This window comes from Hyaena hyaena, unplaced genomic scaffold (assembly GCF_003009895.1).
Source record: "Hyaena hyaena isolate Hyena2069 unplaced genomic scaffold, ASM300989v1 scaffold_354, whole genome shotgun sequence".
Lineage (NCBI taxonomy): Eukaryota > Metazoa > Chordata > Mammalia > Carnivora > Hyaenidae > Hyaena > Hyaena hyaena.
The window spans coordinates 120,770-135,724 of record NW_024080988.1 but is presented as its reverse complement, the minus strand read 5'-3'; positions in this window follow the sequence as shown (position 1 = coordinate 135,724).

The window sequence follows — 14,955 nt, the reverse complement described above, 5'->3', positions numbered from 1 at the left end:
AGAATTGATGAATTACCGAAACCAAAACTACACTATATGTTAACTAACTTGAATTTAAATTTAGAAGAGAAGAAAAGAAAAGAAAATGCTGACCATAAAAAAAGTAAATTACTAGGTGATTCTTGAAAAAATCAATAATAATCCTACTAGAAAGGCATAAAGAAGAATTGTAAGAATGAATAATGGAATGGCATTCATCCTGTATTCTAGCACCCAGTTCTCATCCTACCTTACCTGAACCTGAGAACCACAGAGCAGCATCCCTCTGGGGTGAGGATTGAGAGTTATAAGTGGGGAGGCAAAGAGACCAAGAAGAGGGATGAACTGGAACAGGCTAGGTAAATAAAAGGTAAGAAATTGAAAAGGGAATCTATTTCTGTGCAACAGTGCAGAGAAAAGCACACTAAGGAAGCAGATACTTGTCTCTTGCCTAGGACATCCTGGAGGCATGACATTGCACATGATAGAAGTATTACAGGGACAGATATGGGGAAAGTCACCATTTATTTTCCATAAATACACCTAATTTGAAGAGTGGATTATAAAATTGTAGGAATGCTTCTAGGCTCTATTAAATAAAAATAAACATGCTTAGTATCATTTTAGTGCCCACAAGTTTTCACATTTCATGTCAGCACACATATTCCAAGGCCTATCTATTGCAGTCTCTTCACTCTAAGACACATTGTGCTCATTAGACTTAAGTGTAAGAGAAGAGCCCTAAAAATGGCAAAACCAACAGCTAAGCTAGCAGAAAACTCTGGCAACAGATATAGCTGACTTTAAGACTAGTGGCAGCCTTAGGATTTCAGTCCAAATGTCTTTTGTCATCAGTGTAACTTTTTGATGTCTGGTCAAATTTTCTGTGTCACTGACTTAGTCAATCTGGAAGGCATTCTAAACACTTAGAACCCCTGTGAATTGTGTTCTCAAAGCAATATTTCTTCATGGAATTCTAGAAAAAAAGGTGAACGTTTTAACCCTGAGTAAGTAGTGTAACACTTATAAGAGTATCATGTAATAAGGATGTTTCTCTCTGGTTCCTATTCTGAGATAAGGGATTAACTGAGATATTGAAATCACATGTTAAAAAAATGATATACACACATGCATATGCACATATACACACATATGAGTACGTATACTTAATAATAATCACACAATTGCGATTTAGTTAATATTTCGTGTTTCTTAAAATAGCACCTTAATAGTACTTAATACTACTTTGTATTTTTTTCTACATTGCATACCATCATCTTGTTGTTTATTCTTCTTGGTCAGTGTATGGATACATACAAGGAAATGTCTGTCCTAAGTATTCAGAAAATCTTTCTGTTCATAAGAACGTACCTACCATAAAAAGTCTCAAAATAGAGATTCTGGAAAAACAAGTAGTTCTTTGTCACTGTAAAAGAGAAGTGATGTGAATAATCAGAACAGGTTCAAAACAACAACCATAAGCAACTTGCCACTGTCAATAAATACAATAAAGAGTGTGCAATAAATTAATGAGAAACAAATGACTTTTAATTATCGCCCAGGTTGGGGAGAAAGAAACCCAAGGTTTATCTGGAAATTGACTGTTATTGTAAGTTTTCTTTTAGCCAATCAAATGGAAATATTCATATGCTCAGGTATGATATCTGTAAGATGACCTTCAGTTGAGACTGAGCATTACAAAGTATTAGAGTTGAAGTGCAGTTAGAAGATATTCGGTGACAGTAAATATTACGTTCAAAGCTGTAAGCCAGTACTTCAAATAGGCTCTTGAGACCCACTGGAAGATTGACAGGTCCTGGCGCCTCCTCCCTGGAGGGCCATTCTGCCAATTCCAGCAACATTTTAGAACAAATCAGGAACTTGCCTTTTTTTTTTTTTTTTAACTTTTATGTCTAGATTAAAAATAGTCTCAGAGATTTTGAATAAGACAAAATGGACTTTAGAAGCTGGTATTAAGTCACAGTTTATTTATTAGGCCTGAGTTTCTGTATACTATGAGTGTTTATTATAAATTTTACAGTCCTCGAAACTTTCACTAAAGAAAATCAGATTATTTAGGAAATTTCCAGCATAACAACTGAAATAAAATGTATTTAAAGGTGATCAGAAATTGGATCCAATAAGAAATATGATGTTAATGACCAAGCAGCCAGCTCTCTGAAAATTACAGTTACTTATGGGGAAATTTGGAAATTGTTTTTCCTGAGTTGCATGCTGTGTGAAATACTTTAAGAAAAGAAATTGCATGTGAGTCTGAAAAGTCAGCCCTGTACTAAAGAGGTACTATAGTTTCTTAATAGAGTATCGCTTTGCTTAATAAAGATGTATATTTTAATTGATCATTAGATTTTTTTTGTTCCTTAATGTATTAATACAAAGATATTAACCAGATAGTGTGCTAACACTCTAGCAGAGCTTGTGGTGGGGCCAACATAAATAAAGGGGCTACTTCTTTTGAGTGAGTTACAATAAAGTTTAAAAGGCAAGAAGTCAACACATTGGGGGGACCATTAATATCTAATTTATAACAAAATGGTAGATTACTTCGTATTTCAGATAAGAAAATAATTTAGAGAAGTGAAGATCATAACGAACTAAAGCTTTAGGTCAAGAAACTATTCAGGAAAATTCTATATAAGGAAATTAAATAATTACACTTTTAAAGAAAGTAGATGCAAACAGCTCAACAAAAGAACGACACAGGCCAAAACACTTAAAAAATTGATATATGGCAAATATGGTAAGGAGACCCTAAGTACTATTTAGGGAATACTAATTAGTATACTTCTCTACAATTTCTTGCCATTAGAAGAAAGGAGACCAATGTGGAGTGGCGAAAATCTGTAATTTCATATAATTCCACATATGAGAAAAGAATAAATGAAAATTAAAAAGCTAGAGAAATATTTTCTGATAGAGCTTTTAGTTAGGCTTGGTATTAGCTCGTAATCAAGAAAAAAACAAGTATGTATGGTTCCAAACTTGGGGAATTAGGTACAATGTGGTCCTGTAAACAAAATGGAATAAGGACAAATTAATGTTAGAGATTACAAACTCATTGTAAGAGATATTTTTAAGACTGTGCTCTGGATGGAGTTGAGTACTAGTACAAGCCTTCCTGGGCAACAGGAGTATGATGAGGATTCTTAACATTTGAACATTCTGCATCTAAAATATGCTTTCATAGCAAAAAGTTAACAATTATTCAGTGCTTGTTCTGTGCTTAACCCCAAGCTAAACATTGTATCCCTAATATCCCATTTAATCTAATTATACAGTTCTGGAGATTTATAGTGAAGGAATAGTTGAAATAATTTCCTGGTTAAGTCTGATCTTACTTTTAGAATAGTCAGCAGTCACCTTAGACCTCAGTGTATATGATTTGATTTTCATATGGTGAGTATTGGGAGGGCATAAGACATGGAGCTTACGAGTGGAAGTTGATACTTCAAGGAGCCTAGAATTTTAGATGAAAAAAGAAAGAGAAGTAAAAAGAATGGTATGAAGTTTGTTCCCCAGCTTGGGCCTTAAGAATGATTTGAACCCTTTAAAGAAGGGCTTTATATAGAAACTGTTTATACAGAAAGAACTGTTTATACAGTGATGTTCAAGAAACACAGGACAATATAGTTTCATTTAGCTGTTGTTAGGATAACCTCTGACCCAGAATGGGAAGAGATGAGCATTTTACTCACTTGAACTGGGCACATAGAACTTTCTGGCACCACTGTAGTTCTCTAACATTTCTGTCATTGCTTGATTATGGAGAAATCACAGCAGAGCACTGGTGGGATGAGATGCTCGTATAAAATGGCAGATGCTTGGGGCAATGGAGGGAGGGTGGCTTTGGTCAGGCATTTGGTACCTAACAAAATATTGCAAATGCCTAGTGGGAATAGACCGTTTTTGTTTGTAGGTGAGAAATACCCTCTTAAGACTCCCAGAAGGACTTGAGTGGGGATGAGAGAAAGATGATTTTGCAAGAGGATAGAAATTCTGTGTTGTACATGTGAGGACAAGAACAGATAAAATTTCATCTATTCATCTATTTAGCAATTAATTTCTATACACCTGAAATCTTCTAACAGTATTCTGGGAATTAGAGCAAACAGTGATCGAACAAGGCAATAGTAATGGTTCGTATAGCGGAGATACACATAAATTAATAAATAAATGGTGATATAAAAAATTTATACAACTCAATAGCAAAATAAACAAGTAATCCTATTAGAAAATGGACAGATGGACTGAACATTTGTTTCTAAGAAGACATACAACTGACCAACAGGAACATGAAAAAGGTGTTCAACACTAGTAATCATCAGGAAAATTCAAATCAAAACCGAAATGAGATATTCCCTCACACCTGTTAGAATGGCTGTCATCAAAAAGACAGCATATAACATGAGGATGTGGGGAAAAGGGAACCTTTGTGCACTTAGAGGGGAATGTAAATCAGTGCAGTGACTATGGAAAACAATATAAAAATTCCTCAAAAAATTAAAAATAGAAATACCATCTGATCCAGAAATTCCACTCCTGGGTATATACCCAAAGGGAATGAAAATAGCATCTTGAATAGATATCTGTTAATCATGTTCATTGAAGCATTTTTCCCAATAGCCAAGACAGAAAAACCTAAGTAATCAGTAACAGATATTGAATGGATAAAGATGTGCTGTATGTGTTTATTGTGTTATATGTATGATGTATATGTTTTGTATGTATACATATATGCACGCCATGGAATATTATTCAGCTACAAGAAATAATGAAATTCTGTCATTGAACAGCAATGTGCATGGAACTTGAGGGCATTATGCTAAGTGAAATAAGCTAGACAGAAAAAGACAAACACTCTGTAGTATAAGTTGTGGAATTAGCAACAACAAAGCAAGTCAAACTCATAGAAACAGAGTAGAAAGGTGTTTGTCAGGGGATGGGTGTGGGGGAAATAGGGAGAGTCTAGTAGAAGAATACAGACTTTCAGCTATGAGAGGACTATGGTCTGAGGATGTAATTAATGTAAAACATGGTGACCATAGTTAATAACACTGTATTTCATAATTGAAATTTGCTCAGATAGTAGAACTTAAATGTGCTCATATATACAAAGGTAAATATGTGCGGTGATTGATGTGTTATTTAGTAGATGGGGGAATCCTCTCACAAAACATGTATACATCAAATCACCATGGTGTATACTGTAAATATCTTATAATTTTGTATGTCATTTACACCTTCATTAAAAGAAAGAAAGAAAGAAAGAAAGAAAGAAAGAAAGAAAGAAAGAAAGAAAGGAAGGAAGGAAGGAAGGAAGGAAGGAAGGAAGGAAGGAAGGAAAGAAAGAAAGAAAGAAAGAAAGAAAGAAAGAAAGAAAGAAAGAAAGAAAGAAAGAAAGAAGAATCAGAATTGCCATTGGCTAAAGATAGAAGCCCTGAAGAGAGCCAAAAAAACCCAAATAAGGAGTACCAGTGATGGATATTGGAGAGAAATAATGTTTAAACTTAGACCTAAAATATTGGTAGAAATAATCCATGTAAAAATCTGGGAAGAAAGGAATTCCATATATGGGAACAGCTTGTATAGGGTCTCTAGAATAGAGCTAATGCTTTGAAGGGATCAAAAGCTGGACTAAATGGCTGGAGTGTTTGAGGTCAGTAAAGGGAGACAGGAGGCTACAGAATAGATGGTGAAGGACCTTAATTTTAGACTTGGTCTTGAGGGCAATAGAAAATGATTGAGTTCTCATTAATTACTTTTAAATTTTAAAAGATTACTTTGATTGACACATGAAAAGATGTTCAGAATCACCCATCATCAGGGAAATACAAATCAAAACTACAATGAAATACCACTTCACACTAGTTAGAGTGGCTAAGATTAACAATACAGGAGACAACAGATGTTGGCAAGGATGCAAAAAACGGGGAACCCTCTTCACACTGTCAGCAGGAATATAAACTGGTACATCCACTCTGGAAAACAGTATGGAGGTTCTTCAAAAAGTTAAAAATAGAACTACTCTTATAAGCCAGCAATTGCACTACTAGGTATTTACCCATAAGATATATAATGATTTGAATTGGTACATGTATCCCAATGTTTTATCAATAATAGCCAAATTATGAAAAGAGCCCAACTGTCCGTCAACTAATGAATGGATAAAGAGGTTGTAGCGAGAGACCTGGGTGGCTTAGTCGGCTGACCATCTGACTCTTGATTTCCACTCAGGTCATGATTTTCCCATTTGTGAATTTGAGCCCCTCATGAGGCTCTGCACTTTCACTGCAGGGCCTGCTTGGGATTCTCTCTCTCCCTCTCTTTCTGCCCATCCTGACTCTTCTCTTTCTCATAATAAATAAACTTTAAAAAAAGAAGTTGTGTTATATATAGATAGATATATAGATATCTATATAGATATAGATATATAGATATCTATATAGATATAGATATAGTCATAGATGATATAGATATAGGTATAGATAATGGAATATTAGCCATAAAAATGATGAAATCTTCCATATACAACAATGTGGATGGAGCTAGAGAGTATTATACTGAGTGAAATGTCAGTCAGAAAAAGGCAAATACCATATGATTTCATTCATATGTGGAATTTAAGAAACACAACAGATGAACAGAGGGGAAAAAAGAGACATGCAAACCATAAAACAGATTCTTAACTATAGAAAACAAACTGAAGGTTGCTGGAGGGGTGGCGGGTGGGGGGATGGGCTATATGATTGATGGGTATTAAGGAGGGCACTTGTAATCAGTATTGGGTGTTATATGTAAGTGAAGAATCAATAAATTCTACTCCTGAAATTAACATTTCACTGTATTTTAAGTAATTCGTTTTGAATGAGAACTGAAACTAGAAAAAAAAATTACTGTGTTTATCATACGGAGGATGGATCTAAGGGATGAAAGACTGTAGGGAGTAGGCACTGATATAAGTAGGAGGTTCTTTCATTATCCTGGACCTAGATGATTATGGCCTGAACCAAGATACTGGCAGGAAAATGATGAAAAGGTGCAGATTTGAGATACATGTAAGCAGTCAAAGAGAAGAAACATGGTGACTGATAGAAAGTGGGCAATGGGGTGGCTCAGTCAGTTAAGCATCTGGCTCTTGATTTCATCTCACGTCATGATCTCACAGTTCATGGAATGGGCCCCACATCAGGCTTTTAACTAACAGCCTGGGGGCTGCTTGGGATTCATTCTCTCCTTCTTTCTCTGCCCCTCCCCATCTTGTTCTCTATCCCTCTCTCTCAACATAAATAAATAAACATTAAAAAAAATACTGGGCAATTAAGAAGAGTTCAAGAATAGTCTTATACTTTTGACTTGGGCAGCCAGGGGCAAGGTGGTGCTGGCCCCTGAGCTTAGCCACAGTGTGGAATGGAGTACAGAGGAGGCTTGAATCAGAACTAGGAAACACACCTACAAAGTTGTCTCCTTGTGGACCCCAGTGCACCACACTTGTATGAGACCAGGTTGGGGGCTTTGCAGTCAGCCAGGAGAATGAGTGAGGTTGCCAGCTGAACCAGGGTGGTAGAAAGGTGAATGGTGAGCTGTGATTGGATTATGGATATAGTTTGAATTTATGAAATATATTTCTGCTTAAGAGACTTTGCATGGTCCCTTTGACTTAAAGCATTGCCAGCAGGTACTCCCAGGGCAAACTCTCCCACTTTTCTAAAGGCATCTAACGGCCTTCCTATCTTACATTCACCTTTACCCACATTTATATTCCTTTTTGCTAGTATATTTCTTTCTATTATCATTAGTTACTCTTCTGTATATTTTATTTACCTATAATAGGTTGTTGCTTATACTCCCAGAACATAGTAAATGTTCGATACGTATTTGTGGAATGAATCAGTGAATTAATTAATTCCAAGGCATCTGAATGAAAGTATATAACATCTAGAAATAATATATACACTATCGCTACCAGGGACTCATTTCCTAGATCTTGAGGGGACATTTTGGGAGATATACTAAGACTTTCATACCAAGAAACTCTAGAGTAGCCGAACAAAATTTAGCAACCATTTGGAGACAAACCATAAGAGACTCTTAAATATAGAAAATAAACTGAGGTTTGATGGGGGTGGGGATGTGGTGGGGTGGGTTAAGTGGGTGACTGGCATTAAGGAGGGCACTCTTCAGGGTGAGCACTGGTTGTCATATGTAAGCGATGAATCACTGAGTTCTACTCCTGAAGCCAAGACTACACTGTATGTTGTTAACTAACTTGAGAATCAAAAAACAAACAAACAAAAACCCTAAAAACAAAAAACCCCATAAAAGCCTCAAAAGACCAAATATAGACTACTAGCTCAAACAAGAAAATGAAAATAAATGTATTGTATAAGATTTTTAAAAAAGAATTCTGGAATAAAAATAGATCCAAAATTATGAATAAGCTTTCTGGATGATATAATTATATATTTCCCCCAAATACAAGAGAATGGTTTATATATCTTTAGAAATAGAATGCCAAAACTCTTGATCCCAAAGAAAAGTAACTGCTAAGAGAAATAAACTATTTCATCAGTGATGATTTATTTTCCCTCCACAAGACACGATTTCTCTCTCTAGCAATTCAATAGAGTGAAACAATGAAAGTATTGCCCTCGACCTATTGTATAGGGATATTTTGTGTTCTAAGGACTTTGTTTAATGAAGCAAATGTTTTACTGCTTACAAATGTTAAGAACTTAGACTTGATCCAAAGAAAAAGAAAACTATTGACACGATGCTTCACTGAATGACATGTCAAGGAAGAATCAAGACTTTTCGTTTTCATTTCTTTATACCAGGATTTCCTTTGCTTTCAAATAAATGTAAAAAGATAAGAATGTATAGAAAATATTTTCTTAATTTTAAAATCATAAAATAGTTGACTATAAAAATTAATTGCAAATTAAGTATATTGGCCTTATAAGAAAAATATATCTGATGCTACTTAAGTAGTTTCTCTTTTCTGTGTAGTGCAGAGATAATGAGTCTCTGTTGTTTTCTGTTATACTCTATCATTTTCCAGGGATTCATAAATTATACAACACTCTGCTTAATCTTCTACACCTTCTTTTGCTTCTCTCTTCTCTGTTTACACATTCTATGTCAGCCAATATCAGCATTTTGATTATAAAAAGAATGAAACTTCCTCCAAAGCCTGTTAGAATATAGAACAACATATTTTGTAATATTTTCTGGCTTTTTTTTTTTCCTCTCCACAAACCCATAAGCGGTATAACATTTCTTTTGCTGTTGCATGAACTTGGCATTTTTAACTAGCCTGGGATTAGCTTTTCTGTGTGTTCATGAAGCATTAAAGCTTTGCTGAACAAAACAGTTCCTTCTGACCTCTGTTAGAAAAATGGAATATCTTTAAGCATGCTCTTATTATTAATGGATTTTTCCATTTGTAATTCTTCCTCAAGCCTCTTCCCCATGGCTCATTCTGTTGGGCCTGCTTGTGTGACAATGTCTAGAAAAGTGATTATTTGTTTCCAGGAAAAATTTTACATCAATAAAATATAGGATCATAGTTAAATTATACTATATTTGGTTAATTAGTAAATAGTTTTGTTAGATAATTAGCTTATTAATATAAAATCATCAGGATCTGACCAACTTATAGTTAAAATGGGATCCAGATGTTGTCTCATATTCCTCTCAAGTAATAGGGAAATATTAAGATTGTCATTAAGATATGAAGCATTTAATTTTAATTTTTAATTTTTAAAAATTTGTTTAATGTTTATGTAGTTTTGAGAGAGAGAGAAACAGAGCGCAAGTGGGGAGGGGCAGAGAAAGAGAGGGAGACATAGAATCCAAAGCAGGCTGCAGGTTCTAAGCTTTCAGCACAGAGCCCAATATGGGGCTCGAACTCACAAACTGTCAGATCATGACACACTTGGCCTGAGCCAAGTCAGAGGCTTAACAGACTAAGCCACCCAAGAGCCCTAAGATATGAAGCATTTTAAATAGAACCAACAAAATGGTCCTTTAAATATTGTGAATGAAATACACAAGGATAGATGCTTAGACTGATGAATAAGTAAACAAAATATGGCATATCTATGTGGTAAAAGAGAAGAAAATATTAATATATAATACAAAATCAATAAACCTCAGAAACATTGTGCGGAGGTAAGAAGCCAGACACAAAAGATCACATACAGTATGAGTCCATCTATACGAAATCTCAAGAAAAAGCTAGTGTGTAGTATAAAATGTAGATTAGTGGTTGCCTCGGCTGGTCCTGAGTATGTGGATTAAATATTAAGGGGCACAAGAGTCCAATTGGAGTGGTGAAAATCTTCTAAAATTAGATCATGGTGATAGTTGCACGAGCTTGCCAAATATCTTTGTATTGTACAGTTAAAATGCATAATTTTATGCTATATAAATTATATTTCAATAAAATTACTACTTTGTACTATTAAAAACCCTATGCTGTCTTTTAAGGTCAATCACTCTTTACCATGGCAATAGCATCCCAAAATGTCAACCAAAAACTATCAACAAAAAGGATGTAGCCTTTAAAATATATGTTGTAAACAATAGGAAGTAGTAGACAATTTATCTACTCTAATGAAAGCAAAAACCAATTAAAAAAAAGAAATGCTGACAGTTCTCCCTACCAGTGAGTTTCAAAACCCTGTTATTCTTCTCCCTAAGCACATAAATATTATCCTCATTTATTCTATGCCAGCAAATACTAGAAATAGTCCCATTAATATTTTTTTCATATTATTTCTCTAAAACCTTAGTTGAATAAACATGTATTATTCCTTCAGAAACCACGCTAGCAGTTACATGTCTTCTAAACTACCAAATGAATAAATAAATGCATTTTGTACATTCAAATAAATAATACCAATAAAATTTCCCTTCTGGTTTCAAATATCTCGGTAGAATTTGATCATTTCATAAAAATGAACTAGTTTTGGGAATTGTATTCAAGATTATGGATAAAGTTACATAAATATTTGAAAGACTTTTTTTTCCTTTCTGAAAATATGTTTCAGCATTCAGTGTATGGAAATATCTTTTTACAAAGCAAGTTTTGTCACATCTGTGCTCATTTGGAGCCACTTTTTACACACATTCTTAAATAGGAGTTTTATTCAGGGTTTATCTATATATATTCTCTTTACTTTCTTAGTGTTTATGTAGGAATTGAATATTAATATAAATAATAAGCAAGTGATTTGCCTGAGTATTTCATTTTGAAATTTATGTATTTTAAAAGTTTTAAATGATAGTTTAATGGTAGTGATAGCCATGGATCAAGTAAACTAACCTGTACACAGGAGATAGAAATTGTGACTTTGACTTTTTAGTTAGTAGTCAATTCTCAGCAGAAGTCCTCACATCAGGGGTGCCTGAGTGGCTCAGGTAGGCCACCAAGGTTAAGCATTCCACTCTTGATCTCAGCTCAGGTCATGGTTTCACTGTTTGTGAGTTTGAGCCATGTGTTAGGCTCTGCACTGAAAGCATGGAGCCTGCTTGGGATTCTGTCTCTTCCTCTCTCTTCCCTCGCCTCCCATCAAAATAAATAAATAACTTAAAAAATGTTTCCTTCTTAAAAAATAAAAAGAAGTCCTCACATCAAAATGCACCTTGTTGGTATTAGTGACTGACTTACTGAGGGTAGGAAGTATTTAGGGGTGCCTGGGTGGCTCAGTTGGTTAAACATCTGACTCTGGCTAAATTCATGATCTCACAGTTAGTGGTGGGACACCACTGTGCTAACAGCTCAGAGCCTGGAGCCTGCTTCAGATTCCATGTCTGTGTCTCTATCCCTCCCCCACTCACATTTTGTCTGTCTGTCTCTCTCTTTCTCTCAAAAATAAATAAAGTTAAAAAAAATTTTAAGTATTTAGAAAATATGTTACTTTGGTATATTATCCACTGGCCAGGAATTTCAAGTTCTAAGCAGCTCAGTGCTGCTCAATGTTAAAAGAAGAAAAAACATATGAACCGCCTTGGTCATAGATTCCAAAGGCCTAAAGGATTTATCTATACATCAATAAAGAATTTGAGTCTGAAAAGCAGATAAGCCATTTAAAAGAGACACCCATCACCTAGTTCTAATTAAGTTTTTCTACATGAAGGAGCCTATCTAGTAAGATAAGTTTGCCGGAGTCCAGCTCTGGCCAGGTCCAGAGGTCCCTGAAGGATGGACGGTGTCAACGAGAGAGAGAGTGAGAGATCCGGGAGATCCTTTTGGATCACCAGGCAGGCATCTCTGTCCTGTCGGTTTTGGGGTCTTTATTTATCGACCAAACATTAACATGGCATCAGAAAATGGAATTTTTACAATAGTTCTCTGTGATAAGATGTTTTGGAGAAAGTACAGAAACAGATTTTACAGAAGTATTCTTGCAGAACTGCCCCAATTATGGTGAGATTGAGTAACTAAGAAAATAACAGGGTGTTCTTAGTGAAAAACAGGAATACATACACATTTTAATAGTGCTAAGATTGCCATAAGTTAAGTTGTAGATACTCTTATCCATCCTCATCACAGCTGCCAGGGTAAGGGAAGGTGTTTGTGGAGGGTAGGCTTTAGGGAAGGGACTGCTATACATCACCAGTTAGCAAAGGTATATGTAGTAACTTATGTTCTGCCCTTATCTGTTCCTTCTCTCTAAATTAGACTCTCTGTCTCCGAGCAAGACTTGATTTTCCAGTTATATTCTTTATGGCACTGGAGAGCCAGCCATACCTTTAAAGAGTTTAGCTCATTTCCAATACATAGAATAGCCTCTTCGAGAGCATTTACCTTTGTGTCTACTTTTATGATTTCTTGAATAGCTAGGGCATGAGAGACATTTTTGGTTAGCTGATTTACATGTTGAGCTGTATGAACCTCTTGGACTAATGCAACAGTAGAAACAGAATTGTACACATATAAGGCCAATCTTTTATGAGTAAGGGTCATTAGCCTGTTCATGACTCAAGGGAAAGTATGGAGGGCAACAGGACCTGCTGGAGACACGATGTCTGTTCCCATTAATCAAAAGAAGAAGTTCCCACAATAAGTTCCTTCACAAGGTGCAGTCATCATACCATGGCTTGAATAAGGGGACAATTTACTCCTGATATTGATCAACAATGTACCTTTGGGGTCAGTGCTCAAGCAGAAATAATTGAGTGGGGGTGGATATCGGTCGTCATCTGATTGGCAAGAGACCAAACTTGCTTTAACGTCACCAGAGCTTTCTCGACTACTGGGCTCAGAATAGCTCCCAACATAAGTTCTTCTGTATGATAAGTTCTTCTGAATTTAAAAGAGAAGCTGAAAAGTTGAATATTCGTGTGAAAATTCCCAAATGTTAAATGTTGACAAGTAACCCACAAATTGTAAAACATTGTAGATGGCAAAATGGACCAAAGGACTGGGTCTCCTAGTGGCCAGCTCAGTCCTTCTGCTTCACAGTGCAATTTCATCTAGTTTCATACTGTACAAGACCCTTTCATAATTGAGTACTGCATGTATACCCAGCACCTGCCACTATTGCAGCCTGTCTTTAGCCTTTGCCCATGATGATCCTTTGGCTATGAAAAATGTTCATAGTTACTTTCATACCTGTTTCATACTTAGCAAACTGCAGATTTTTCAAAATATTTTTATGAAAGCCTCCATTTGTATTTCTGATAATCTTTTATTATAGCAACTATTTCTTTATGAAAGCAATTTTAGTGTATAATTTTTAAAAGGGCTCTCTAGTGGAAAACAGTTTCTCAATGTTCTTTGAAAGCAGGGCATCATATATTCTTATTTTGTGTTCATAACATAGTAACTACAGATAGTTAGCACTTAAATGTTTGAAGGAATGAATGAGTGCATGAATGAGTTACTAGTATTGAAAAAGATAAAATTCCTATCTCGGCTCCACTACTGATTTGTTATATAATCTTGGACAGGTCATTTTCACTGCTACACTTCAGTTTCCTCACCTATATAATAAATAAATACACTAGTCTGGATTCTATCTGTGGTCTTCAATATTCTATTTTTGATGAAAGTGAGATAGTGATAATAATGTCCATAGAAAATGAGTAATGTCCATTATTAAACCCTTATTGTGTGCAAGGAACTGCGGTAAGTGTCTTCACCACAGGATCTCACATAGTCTTCACATGATATCATAAAGTAGGTATTTTTATTCCCGTTATACAGATAATAAACATATGTTTGGAGAAATATATTTTGTTTTCATTCATCAAACTAGATATGCAAAGTTTGTTGTCCAATCCCCTATCATTCCTTTCTTTTCAGGGTTTTGTGAATCATAATAACTGAAGTTCCTATGGTTTAAGACTTTAATTGCAGTAACTGGTAAGGCTAGTGATTATGTGTCCAGCCATGTGTAATACTGCATTTTTCCTACTCCAAATCACATAGAGTCATACTACGCAAAGTGTGGTCCACAGAAAAACAGTATCAGCATCACCTGGAAAATTGCTAGCAATGCAAAATCACTATCCACAACCCAGACCTGCTGAATCAGAATCTGCATTTTAACAAAACACTTACAGGATTCTCATACACATTAAAGATTCAGAAGCACTGACAGAGAAAAACTGTTCCTTGTTTAACACCATAATCCTATTAATCGGAAATGCCTTCAAAAAAAAATCTTTAGAAGAAGAGAATAAGGAAACGTAAAAGGAAGTGTAAATGATTTGATCTTAAAGTTATGACTTATCTAAACAGCAGTTAAATTCACATTTTAGAGAATATCAGATATCTATGTGTCCACTTCTACTTTGCATAATAATGTCTCTTTATGAAATAATTCATTTGCCAAGTTTAGTATCCAGTTGTTGAAAACTTGTTATCTTTGAGATATTACAAAGAATGAGACTTTTTCTTTTGAAACCAAATCTTTTGGAAGTTGTTTTTTGTTCTTTTTTCTGTAG